Below are 14,076 nucleotides of genomic sequence, written 5' to 3'. Positions count from 1 at the left end.
GCAGTAATTTCTCTGACATCAGCCTTAGTGACATTTTTCTAGATTTGTCTCTTCAAGTAAGGGAAACAAGGGCAAAAATAAACTATTGGGACTACATCAAAATAAAAAGCTTTTGCACGGCAAAGGAAACCATCAACAAAAATCAAGTGGCAACCTACTGAATAGGAGAAAATATTGCAAATGATACATTCAATAAGGGGTTACTATCCAAAATATAAAGTTATGAAATGAGTTAAGACAGAAATAAAAGGCACAGCATGGGGAATATAGTCAATGACATCGTTGTAGCATTGTAGGTGACTGACAGATGGTAGCTATGCTTGTGGGGAGCACAGCCTAACATACAGAGAAGCTGAATCACTAGGTTGTATACCTGAAACTAATGTAACATTGTGCATCAATTACACTAAAAACAACAACAAAAACAAAGAAAAACAAACCTTTGTTGGAAAATAAGAGTGGTATTTTTTTTTAAAAAAAGAACTTCTATAACTCTATCCCCCTCAAATAATCTGATTAAAATGGGTAGAGGACTTGATTAGACATTTTCCCAAAGACATTAAGATAGCCAACAGACACATGAAAAGATGCTCAACATCACTCATCATCAGGAAAATGCAAATCAAAACCATAAGAGATCATCTTACACCTGTCAGAATGGCTAGAATCAAAAAGACAAGAAATAACAAGCGTTGATAAGGATGTGGAGAAAAAGGAACCCTCATGCAACTGTTGGTGGGAATGCAAATTGGTGCAGCCACTGTGGAAACCAGTATAGAGCTTCCTCAAAAAATTAAAAATAGAAATACCATATGATCCAGTAATACCACTTTTGGGTATTTAGCCAAAGAAAATGAAAACACTAATTTGAAAAGATATATGCACCTTTATGTTTATTGCAACATTCACAGAAGCCAAGATAGGGAAGTAACTCATGTATCCACTGATAGATAATGAAGATGTGGTATATACATACATACATACATACATACATACCTTTCTCATCGCCACATAGTATTCCATTGTGTATATAAACCACAATTTCTTTATTCATTCATCAGTTGATGGACAGTTAGGCTCTTTCCATAATTTGGCTATTGTTGAGAGTGCTGCTATAAACATTGGGGTACAAGTGCCCCTGTGCATCAGCACTCCTGTATCCCTTGGGTAAATTCCTACCTGTGCTACTGCTGGGTCATAGGGTAGATCTATTTTTAATTTTTTGAGAAACCTCCAAGCTGTTTTCCAGAGCAGCTGCACCAGTTTGCATTCCCACCAACAGTGCAAGAGGGTTCCTGTTTCTCCACATCCTCTCCAGCATCTATAGTTTCCTGATTTGTTCATTTGGGCCACTCTGACTGGCGTGAGGTGATATCTGAGTGTGGTTTTGATTTGTATTTCCCTGATGAGGAGCGACGTTGAGCATCTTTTCATGTGCCTGTTGGCCATCCGGATGTCTTCTTTAGAGAAGTGTCTATTCATGTTTTCTGCCCATTTGTTCACTGGATTATTTGTTTTTCGGGTGTGGAGTTTGGTGAGTTCTTTATAGATTTTGGATACTAGCCCTTTGTCTGATATGTCATTTGCAAATATCTTTTCCCATTCTGTTGGCTGCCTTATAATTGACATCTTTAACCTCACCAGGTTACTAGGGAACTTAGACATTTTTACCTAAGGCCAGCTTTTCATACAGCAGGGGAAACTGTAGTAGACATTATCATATGGTATTAAACATATAACCAGAATGCCCATCAAGAAATTTAATTTGAAATACTTTTTGGATCTCAAAGGACTTTGCCAACTCTTAATTATGTCACTTTGATCATTAGAGCTTCTTTCAGGGCATGTGTTTTCTCTTCCTATTTTTATTTTCTTTTGCCTAAATTCTTTGACTACCTAGGTGAACTGGGCTACAATATTGCATTTTACTATATCTGATTGTTTAAATCAGGACGGCCTGATAGAATAATACTAAATAATGCTAAAACAGTACTAATAACACTAAATAAGGTCTGTATGGAAGAAAAAATGCATGAGCATACTCAAGAAAATGGTGGCCTAGCAATTCCACTTCTGGAAATGTATCCCTTAAGAAACATGGTCCCATCCTCAAGTGTTCATGTTAATAAATGGCGTGTCATTTGGGTGTACTATTCATCTAGCTTCCCAAGTCAGGAATGGGAGTTCCACCCCTGACTTCTCTTTCCCTCATCCTCTAGATCTAATCAACCAGCAGCCCATTCTGGTTCTACTTCCAAAATAGACACCTTCATTTCTCTTCGTCCTCATTGCCTCCCCCTATTACGCACTATAATGTTAAAATCCTAACTCCCATTACCTCAGACTGTGACCTTATTTGGAAAAAGACAGGAGTTATGCATCTATAAAGCAAGGAATCCCAAGGGCTGCCAGCAAACACTAGAAGCTCGGAGAAGCATGGTGAGGTTCTCCCCTACTGGTTTCAGAAAAAATGGCCCTACTAACAATAAACACCTTTTTTTTTTTTTAAGCAACCTAGTATGTAGCACTTTGTTATGGCAGTTCTACAAACTAATACTCCACACCTCAGTACAACCCTTCATCACTGCTTACTTGGCCTGATGCAATGCCTTTACATATGTGTCCCCACCCCTCCCACTGCTGGCCCACTCCAGTGTATTCTTTACATAGCAGTGAGTGAACTCTTCAAAAGTTAAATTAGATCACATCACTACCTCGGTTTAATATCCTTCAACGGCTTTCCATCACTCTTAGAATAAAGTACAAAAAGTACTCTCACCATAACTTGGGACAGCAGATCTTAAACTTTTTGGTCTGAAGGCCCTTGTATAGTAAGTCTTCAAAATGACTGAGGGCCTTAAAGAGCTTCTGTTTAGGGGGTTTATATCTATCAATATTTACCATATTAGAAACTAAAGTTGAGAAATTTAAAAATCATTACCTGTTATAATAAGTAACTTAATTTTTTAAATGCAAATACATTTTCCAAAAGAAAGGAAAACACTGAGAAGAGTGACATTATTTTACATTTTTGCAAATGTCTTTAATGCCTAAGTAGAAAATAACTGGATATTCATATCCTATTCAGCATTCAGTCTGTTGTGATACCATGTCATGTGGCCTCTGGAAAATGCCACTGCTTGATCCTGAGTGAACGAGTGCAAAAAAGGGCAAACAGTGTCGTTAGGAAAATAGTGCTGACTTTATGGACCCCTTGAAAAGACCAGAAGGACTTCCAGGGGTTCCCATTCCATACTTTGAGAACCACTGGACCCAGGAAACCCTGCCTAACTTTCTAATCTGATCTCCTAAAACGCTGTTCCTTCTGCTCTCCACATAGCTGGATCCTTCCTCATCCTTCAAGTCCCAGCCTCTCTCTCATCCATGTAGAGAAAGTCCTCCCTCACTGCTTGCCTCAGAGAGGTCACCTCCTGTTGCTTTTCTTCAGTTCAATCCCCTGGTTGTTTCTTTCATAACACTTTCTACAATTTATAGTTTAAAAACGTATTTCTCTGTCATCTTCATTTGATTATGAGCTCCATAAGGGTAGGTCCCTTGTCTTTTTTTTTTTTTAACGTTGATTTATTTTTGAGACAGAGCATGAACGGGGGAGGGTCAGAGAGAGAGGGAGACACAGAATCTGAAACAGAATCCAGGTTCTGAGCTGTCAGCACAGAGCCTGATGCAGGGCTCGAACTCACGGACCGTGAGATCGTGACCTGAGCCGAAGTCGGACGCTCAACCGACTGAGCCACCCAGGCGCCCCCTTGTCTGACTTTTTGACTGTTACACACCTAGTACCTAGCACAGTATCTGGCACACAGTAAACACTCAAACATTTCACTGAGTGAAAGAAAAAATGAATCATGGATTTGTACACATGTTTATATGCCAAGGATGCTAATGCTTACATTCATTCATTAACAGATATTTTCTGAGCACTTACTATGTGCCAGGCACTGTTCTCAGTGCAGTAAATAAAAACAGACAAAAATCTCCATCCTAGTTTTGGAGGAGAGGAACACAGAAAATAAATGAAGGAAGTAAAATACACAATATGTTAGATGATAATACATGATGTAGAGAAAAATAAAGCAGGAAGGGACAGGGAACACTGGAGGCAGGTACAATGGGTTTCAGCTTAAAATAATGTAGTCAACACACGCCTTACTAAAAAAATTACTGGGGGTGAAAAACTTGAAAATGATGAGGGAATAAGCTCTGTGACTCTCGGCGGTGGGGGGGGGGGAAGCAATAGAGGGAGTAAGATGAGCAAGGCTCTGAAATGGTCATGTGCTGGCATGTTTCAGGAACTAAAAAGGGGCCAGTGTGTGACAGCAGCAGAGGGAGCAAGTTAGAGCAGTAATAGGAAATGAGGTGTGAGAGGTAACAGAGGGCCACATGGCACAGGGCCCTGTAGGCTTTTATTCTGAATTTAGTAAAAGATCACTGGAGGGTGTTAAGCAGGAGTAACTTGACTTCGTTTATGGGTTAAGAGGATCACCCTGACCACTAGGCTGAGAAGAGACTAAGGGAAAGTGGAAAACCACCCAGGGAGCTTATTTTAACCATCTGTGTAAGAAATGAGAAGACTTGGGCCAAAGGGTTAGCAGAAGGCGAGGTGAGAAGTGATCAGATTCTGTTCATATTATGAAGGTAGAAGGGATAGGATTTGCTGATAGATTGGTTATTAGTGTAAGAAAAGAAAGAAGTTAAGGATTCCACCAAGAATTTGGCCTGAGAAGCAAGGATATAATTGCCATTAACTAAGATGAGAAGGACTGGAGCCAAGGAGGCTTCGGGAGTCTGGTTTTGGACAGGTTAAGTATGGGATGTCTATCAGACATCCAAGGAGAAATGTCAAGTTGGCAGTTAGAATATGGGTCTGAAGTTCAGGAGAGAGGTACAGAATAGAAATATAAATCTGAGATTTGTGAGCATATATTTAAAGCCCAGAGAATGGATGAGATCACCAAAGAATTGTGCAAAGAGAAAAGGTTGAGCTCTCAGGCATCCCAAGACAAGAGGATAGCAAAAGAGGCAACCAAAGGAACTGAGAAGGGACTACTGAAGAGGAAAGAACCCACAGAACTGAGAAAGCCAATAAGGTAGTAAGAAAACCAGAGGAGTGTAATGTTCTGAAACAGAAGAGAATAAAGTATTTCGAGAAGGAGTAATTATGCCAAATGCGGCTAAATAGTTCAGGTAAGGTAACAACTGAAAAGTGATCCCTAGAGTTGGCAAAGTGGAAGTTAGTGGTTTTCCTGATAAGAACTGGAAGAGTAGTGGAAATGGACACCTCATTCAAGTGGGTCCAAGAACTAATGGGAAAGGAGGGATGAGAACACAAACAACTCTTCCACGGAATTTTGCCATAAAGAGGAGGAGTGAAATGGGGCAGTAGTTGGGACAGTTAAATGGGGCAGAGATAGCGCCAATTCTTATAAAGAAGAGAAAGAAAACTGACCATGCATAAAAGGATATGTGGACTAAGATCCCTGAGTAGGATGGGATGATATATCAGCAGAGGGGCTGGCTTTTGGAGCACAGGTAGTTCATACACACTCATAGGAGGGAAGGGGGTCTATAAGCACAGATGCAGGGAGGTGGGTAGATGTGATGGTAAGAACTTGTGGCAGTTTTTTAAAAATGACTCTTGCTTCCTCAGTTAAGTGGGAAGAAAAGTCATTAGCAGAGAATGAAGCTGAAGAAGGAGGTGTCTGGATTTTGAGGAGAGAAGAGGAAGTATGAAAGCGTTATCTCACAGGGCAGGAGACTTCATGAAGTAAGGAAAGGTAGTGTAAGTGCTGGGCAGCACTAAGCGCTGGCACTCAAATGGGCGGCACTTGAGATTAATGGTCACAACTCTGAAGTGAGCACAGTTGTGTAAACACGTGGCATGTTTAGCTGCGTAGGTGCAGACAAGGAAGGGTAGGAGAATTAAGCACCTATTTTCTGAAAGCCTATATATGAGGGCCACAATGATAAATAAACCGGCTGTGTCTTTGTGCTCATGGAGCTTATAATCTAGCTAACATACTGCAAAAGAGAACAACACAAGCATCTCACCAGTGGCATGGCTATAGTAGGATACACCTGCGCGACAGAATACCAGGCAGCCATCAGAAATTATGTTAAATTACGTATCTATGGAAAAAGAGAAGATATATGTGATAAATACATAAAATAGGTTATAAAACTATGTACACAATGATCCCCTCCTTTTTTTAAATCTTTTAAATGTTTATTTATATTTGAGAGACAGATTGGGAGCAGGGGAGGGGAAGAGAGAGACACACACATAGAATCCAAAGCATGCTCAAGGCTCTCTCTGAGCTGTCAGCACAGAGCCCGATGCGGGGCTCGAACTCATGAGATGTGAGATCATGACTGGAGCCGAAGTCAGGCCCTTAACCGACTAAGCCACCCAGGTACCCCCATTTTTTGTTTTTAAAATGTGTTACCTACCTACAGAAAAAAGATAAGGAAAACATCAAATGTGATAAGGGGTTACCTCAACGCTGAGATTAAAGATGACTAAAATCTTTTTCTTTATATCTATTATTTGTACTTTTACAAAATGTCTTAATATTATTGTTATTAATTTTTTAACAAGAAAAAGTTACTATTCCTTTGTATTTTCTCTGAATCTGAATACTATGTATATATTTACATTTATTTTTCAGTGATTCTAATTATTACTTAGGTCTTTCCAATAAAAACTGATCAAACCAATTAGAATCATGATGACTTGCAAATGGCTCTTCACAATTACAAGCATGATAGGGTTACCTCCCACACATTTCTCGTTTGCTACGTTCCTCAGATCACCATGTCTAATTTGGGGCTTTTGAGTTCACATGCTACGGGCTGAAGTGTTCTAGTGTTTAATGTAAAATGTTGAGAGTTTTGATCTTTCGACTTAGAGCATGTCCACCCAGAAATCAATTAGAGCAGGGACATGAACGTAAGAACCATGACTCTAATCACAGAACTGACTGGCAAGTTGGGAATACAAAGATGGGAGGACAATCAGCTTGTCTTCTAATTCTATTACGTTTCCTGTCTTCCAAGAGTACTAGAGAAGGGAATAGGCTTTAAAAAGACATTAAGAATTTCCCTCAATTCTGAGTTGTTTGTATGTCTAAGTGCCTTGATATGTCTAAAGAATAGGTTTCTGGGTGAAACAAAGAAAGACGATTATTTTACATTACTCACTAATCATATTGCAGTCTTTAGGGACTCAAATGCAAATTCTTCTTTTATTCATCTTTTGTATGCCTGGCACATAATAAGCACTTAAGAAATGTTCAATCAATGAACTCAATGGTAATGACTCATTAATATAAAGCTTGTTCAGTTTTTAATCATAGTTAATAATTATTTTAAATCAACTACTATATTATAATACTCTTACTATTATGATTAGGATACTTTATATAAAACACATTATCTTGTATTTGCAAAATCTTAACCTCTGCTATTCCACTTTGTGTATTAAAGTGGAATTTGTATTAAAGCAAGAATATGACTCTAGACATTTTCTCTTGGTAACTTCAAAACAGGATATAGGAAACCAAACCTTAGTCTTTACAAACATTCTGTTTTAAAATATATTACAAAGAATAAATGGAATTGAATGTCAAGAATGAGTAAGTGAAAGCTTTTACTCATCTGGTTTACAACTTATATCAGCTAATTTTTTAAAATTTAAGTTGATTAAATTTTTTAGTTGTTTCATTTCAAATGACCACACCAGAAAAGGGTTGTTTGTCATGATTATTTATGCCTTCCCTTTCTGTTTTAGCTTAAAACAAATGTTCCAGGTTAATAAATACGGAGTTGTTATAAACAGCAGCAAAAACAATTCCAATAAATTAAAATTGGTTATACATTTAAAATCTTTGTAAGGGATTATACATTAGGGTAAAATAAAAATACTCAGTTGAATTAAAATAAACAAAATCACATAATAAAGTTAGAGTGTATAAAAATTCAGCCATGCTTAAAATTCAGACTACAAAAGTATAGAAATGTGCAACCCTCCACTATACCTCCACGTCCTGTTTCCAAATCAATAATAAAAATTCATAAGGAATATAAAGGAATGACAAAATAATACATGAAATTTAAATAAGAAAAAGAAGTAAGAAAAGGAAAAATGTGCCCATAATCCCATTAAGTGATTCTCTACCATTACCTTTGAAATGGAAAAGAATCACGAAAGCTTCCCTCCATCTAGCCTGTTTCTCTGTTCTGACTCTTGAAGGGACTCAAAGCTATCACCCACCACTCTGAGACTGGACTCAAAGGCAGCCAGCCACTCTGCTTTAGAACTTCCACTAGAACCTTGAGCCTTCCCAATTCTTAACTAAAACTTTGTCTCTCTCATCCCCTCTTTAGCTTGTATTATTCGTGAATACGTGTTCTCCTGCTCTTTTGAAAGGACTATGGCATAATTTAACCTATGACACCCCAATTACTGTCATCCCTTGTAACTAGCACAAAGCTCTGCATAAAATTAAAGTTAAATAAGACTAAAGAAAAATAAATGACTTGTAAGAAAACCAGATCTAGTTACACCTCACTAATCCAAGGACTTGTTTAGCGTTCTCAAGTATCTGGAATAGGGCCCACACACAGTATGGAGGAAAAATGCCGATAAGGACCACATTAAACATGCTGTGGCCAGCTGGCTCACTGTATAGAAGGATCCTTCTACCTGGTTTGAGAAAGCAATGAAGGTCCAATTTGCCTATGAACTATGAGATGCAACGGAAGAAACCTGGAGAGAAAGAAGGAGAAGAGAAATGGCAAGAGGACTAGCAGAGACTAACAGTAATGAGGAGGAAGAATGAGGGCAGCAACAGCAGCAGCCGGCAGAAATGAGCAGCTGGGACAGAGGTGGCAAGTTGCAGGCATTGGAGACCACAGAGAATAGCTAGCCATACAGTGGGCTGGGCTGTGCACCAACCAGTCGCTTTTAGCAATCGCAAGAGAGAAGGAGAAGCTTTTTGGCCCCATGCTTCACACTCTCTATAAATACCCACGGTATAGTAACAACAATTTAAGAAGGAGGCAGTGAAGTATAGAATATGTGTTAGAAAAAAATGTTTATAGAAGATCGGCTAAAAAATGAAAAGCAGAATTTAACTGTACTTCCGTTATTTGAAACCCATACTAATCTAAAATGTTTAACTTTCCAACGGGTGCTAGATAGTTACAAGTTTCTTAGACTAAGGGAAGAAAGAGGAACAAACACTGGCTGAAAGTTACCTATCGTATGCTGAAAGTTACCTATCGTATGCTGAAAGTTTTATAAACATTTCTTTTGATCTCTCACAACAACCCTATTACATAAGCATTCTTATTCCCATTTCCAGTAAAAGAAGGCTCAGAGAGATTATATATAACTTGCCCAAGGTCTCAGACTCTTCTGACATCAAAATCCATGTTTTTTTTCAAATATACCATGCTACTGAAAAGGAGAAAGGGGAAATCAACAAAAATAAATACAAGTAAGGAAAAGAGTGCTTAAATTTTTTTACTTTCGCAAGTTAAAGACAACAGGTAACCGAAGTTATAGTCTCACATACAGCACACCTTCGTCACATTCAGTGGTAAATAATCTTACTCCTCAGGATTACACACTCATGTTTACTTCTCCTCAGTGGATTGCTGTACTTTTTCAGGTATGCATATTTTGAGAAGCTGTTGGTTTATTTTAAAAGACTAACCTTCTAAGCTAGTCTAGCATACGTGAGGTATGTAAGATATCAGAGCCAAGCTGCTTTCTCTTCTGAAGGGAGTTCTGCTTACAGCATTACTGTTTCTATAATATTGTACAGTTAAAACTCAATATACCTCAATCTGCTCTATTCTAAACCCCCTGTATGGTAAATAATCACACACAGAGCAAAGAAACCCAAGAAATGATGATTTCTGATCATACTTACTCATTCTTTACTTTCACAATGAAAATTTTCAGTCTGCTAGGTAAAAAAAAAAAAAAAAAAGTTCCCCATCCACAGAGGGTGCTACGAAATAGGCACTTTCATTTGCTGTTGCAAAGAGCATAAGCATAACACTCAGTAGATGTTCACTGCCTCTGGTTTAGCATCTCTAGAATCTATCTTAAAAGAACACTTCAAATATTTTAAAAGCTTTGGGGAAAAAAAGAGCTCATTCTAGTATTATCTAGAATAGCAAGAAACTGGGAACAATTTAATGCCCAACAGTATAGGACAAGTTAATAATACATGTGTTGAATGGATTATTATATAGCAATTTAAAATGATGGTCATAAGGTATTTATAACCTAGAAAATCATCACAATATTATTAAGTATAAAATGGAAGAATCAAAAGTATTTTTACAGTGGGGCTCCTTGGTGGCTCAGTCGGTTAAGCATCTGACCCTTGATCTGGGCTCAGATCATGATCTCAGGGTTTTTGGGTTCGAGCCCTGCATCAGGTTCTGTGCTGACAGTGCAAAGCCTGCTTGGGATTCTGTCTCTTCCTTTCTCTGCCCCTCACGTGCTCTCTTGTTCTCTCTCTCTCTCTCTCTCTCAAAATAAATAAATAAAGTTAAAAAAAAAGTTTTTACAGTAAGACCTCAACTATGTAAAACAAGCAAAGAAACAAGAAAATATGGCATATTGAAAACTTATTTTTAAAAATCTACATTGTAAATAGATATACATCTATGCAGTATTTTCCTTTGTTTTATTTTTCTATACATTCTATGAGCGGGTACTACCATTATGATGGAAAATTAAAACACCTTGAATTTTTCATAGTTACGTTATTTTACAATATAGAAAGTCTGGCCTATAGCAGCTCCCTGAAAACTAATAGTATTTGTTGGAAATTTAGAATTCTGATCTGAAGTTTTGGAAATCCATCCAAAGTTAAGATGTGGTAGGTATACTGGGTGAGAGAAACAGGTTTCAAATGTTGACAGGCTGGATCAGTTGAATCTAACAGGATGAAATTTAACAGATAAATGTAAGATTCTGTACAAAGGACCAAATAGTCATGAACTACAGTGTGGAGGAAATATCTTAGAGAAGCATAAATTGAAGACATGGGTCTTTAGCAGGAATAAGTTCACTCAGTTTGATGCAGCTACTCGAAGAACAAATTATACTTTAGGAATGTATTAAGAGTTGGGATAATGTTAACATGAGAATAGTGATAGTCCCTGCGACAGGCAGAATTTCAGGATGATCTCTGATGATCCACGCCCTTGTATGCAAGCCCTTCCCCTTGAGCATCACTAGGACCTGTGAATATAAAGGGATACTACTTCCATAATGGAGGGAAGAGATGGCATGGAAAGAGCTGTCCTTTACAGCCATGTTGGCCAGGTTGTAAACTGCCTATGGAGAGGGACGGCCTCCAGCTGAGGGAGGGCCTCCGTCCTACAACCAAAGTAACTAAATTCTGCCAATTATCTGAATTAGTCTGGAAGACAATACCAAGTTCCAGATGAAAACACAGCATGGCTGTTACTCTGAATGCAGCCTTGAGAGACCCTGAGAAGATCCAAATAAGCCATACCCCAACTCCTGAACTATAGAGCCCATGGGATAATAAACATGTATTGATTTAAGCTGCTGAATGTGTGGTAATAGGCTCTGCAGCAATTAAAAAAAAACAATACAGTGCTATTCTCTGGGTTAGATGACTCCTACAGTGTTAGTAGTATTGAATCTGGGTGAAAAATGTTGTGAAAGGCATATACAAAGAGCTTGAAAAAGGTTTTAATTGGATGGTACAGTAATTTTGAATTATGTCATGTCAGACATGAAAGAGAAAATATCTGAAAACAGAGGAACTGAGTTTGCTTCTACATGGCTACACATTGTAGAACTTGGAAGAATGTGAGAACATTTCAGGGAGTCAGATACTTAATTTTCTAATAGAAAGATGTTTCCAAACATAAAACAGCTACTTTAATAGTCCTTGAATTCCTTATCCCTAGAAGTCTCAAGCTTAGAAAGATGACTGATTAGTAGGCTTAGTATAGAGAGACCCTAAGCATTTCTTGATGGTATGATTAGTAATCTTTAAAGACTCTTTCTTAAACATTTGCATCTTTAAATACTGTGTGTGAATAAAGAAGTACTTTTATTTTTTAAATTTATTTATTTTGAGAGAGAGAGCGAGCTGGGGAGAGGCAGAGAGCAGGAGAGAGAGAATCCCAAGCAGGCTCTGACCTGTCAGTACAGAGCCCGACTCAGGGCTCAATTCCATGAACCATGAGATCATGACCTGAGCCAGGATCAAGAGATCACTCAACTGACTGAGCCACCCAGGTGCCTCAAGAGATACTTTCTATTAGAGCATGAAAATTTGCTGCCTGGTATACTATAAGCAGCCAGTACACATTTGTTGAATGAATAAATACACAAAGGAAAAACCAACGAAGGGAAGGGATGGAAACAGTAACATGGTAAGACTTACTTACCTTTCAATTTTGGTGTGTGTGTGTGGGGGGGGGGGGGAGATAAATTAAAAATAAAACCTTGATGATAAGGAGCAGCTGTCTCTGGGAGAAAGAATGGTGTCTTTCTCTAGCAAATACAACCACACAGGGAAATTGAAGGAGCTCCAACTGTGGGCTAAAGATCGGGTTTCAGTCTTGGTACCACACTCCCATCCTCTTGGTCCCTAAGATGAACTGAAAAGACTACTGCAGGGCTCCAGGTTGAGTTGGGAGGCATGTTAAGGCAGGTAATGAAGGATCAGGATTGGGAAATGGGGGATGTAAGAATGAATAATCTAGAGGGGTGCCTGAGTGCCTCAGTTGGTTAAGTGTCTGATTCTTGATTTCAGCTCAGGTCATGATCTCACAGTTCATGAGATCAAGCCCCACGTCAAGCTCTGCACTGACAGCACAGAGCCTGCTTGTGATTCTCTCTCTCCTTCTCTCTCTGCCCCTATCCCACTCACGCCTGCTCATTCTCTGTAAGTAAATAAACTTAAAAAAAAAAAAAGAATGATTTAGAGAAATACCAGAATTTGAAATCTTAAAGGAAGCATGATCCGAGATGTTTGTGTACAAGTAAGTTAACACAGAGCACAAACGAATGTGTCTGGGGTTGCGAGGTTTCATGAAGTGAGAACAAGACTGGCAGGTTTCAAAGTGAGCACTGAAGTTCCTGAATAAAAACCACATGGGATAGAATCAAGACAGAAATTGTGACATATTTTTACCTCTTCCATTAATTAAAACCTTCAGTCCAAAAGCTATTAATTTCTAAATGTATTATTTCTGGATATACAAACATTGCTTATTTTTTGTCAGCTGTATAGTCCATAGCTTTCTAAACATTTACTTTCTACATTTGTTGCACTGCTTTTACTAAATGACAGACTTATTGAACAACGTATCAACAAATAAAATCCAAATAAGCTTTCTTTTTGCTCTTATACTTTTTCTTTTCCCTTTTTTAGTTTTCAAGTTAACAGAACAAAATATATTAGGGATCAAGAATATACTTGAAAATTACCTTTATTCACTAAGAAAGCTGTTTTTTTTTTAAATATCATTTGTAGGTGAAGAGGCAAAATATTTCCAGAGATTTTTATTTGCTTTAGGACATTGCAAGAGCAAAGTCACTTCCACTTAACAAAATATTTTATACTTTTTATCTAATTTTAGTTAATTCACTTCTTATGTGAAGTCAGCTTTTAAAAATGGGTTTCATTCTTTAGTTAATGATGAGGCTTTTTTGGGTTCATACCCTCTCATTTATTAGCGGGCCTCTCTTTCATCTCATTTTCCCCTGAAATAAAACCACTTCCTATTCTTTCTAGCTCCTCTTTTCATCTCTCGCAAAGTTTTATTAATACTTCAGATTCTCTTCAGCTTTTCCTCTGAATGTCACTGTAAAACTGATTTTTTTTTTGAAGTCAAGTCTTTAAGATATCGTAAAAATCGTATCAAATATTTCTCTACTTGCATTCTCCTCACTCCCCATTCCTTTCCCCAGCAACTGAACAATTTTGGTATGACCCACCAGGCTATATGATAGTAACAGTGCAACTAAAGATGTTTCAACCATCTCCA

The 14,076-nt window shown here is 38.0% G+C and overlaps 1 protein-coding gene across 9 annotated transcripts in view; it reads right to left on the bottom strand.

The window, feature by feature from the left end:
• Window positions 1-14,076, bottom strand: part of ACBD6 (acyl-CoA binding domain containing 6) — a 214,935-nt gene that overhangs the window by 43,422 nt on the left and 157,437 nt on the right. For 2 of the 9 annotated variants that reach the window (XR_006591998.1, XR_006591997.1), the window contains exon 7: window positions 6,070-6,147. The exons of the other annotated variants lie outside the window; for them this stretch is intronic. The gene's annotated coding sequence lies outside the window, so the exon portion shown is untranslated. The remainder of the gene's footprint in view (window positions 1-6,069; window positions 6,148-14,076) is intronic. 9 annotated transcript variants of the gene reach the window in all.

This window comes from Felis catus, chromosome F1 (genome assembly GCF_018350175.1).
Source record: "Felis catus isolate Fca126 chromosome F1, F.catus_Fca126_mat1.0, whole genome shotgun sequence".
NCBI classification, from domain to species: domain Eukaryota; kingdom Metazoa; phylum Chordata; class Mammalia; order Carnivora; family Felidae; genus Felis; species Felis catus.
Note: the sequence above shows the minus strand (reverse complement) of the source record. Positions and strands in the feature narration are given on the sequence as shown.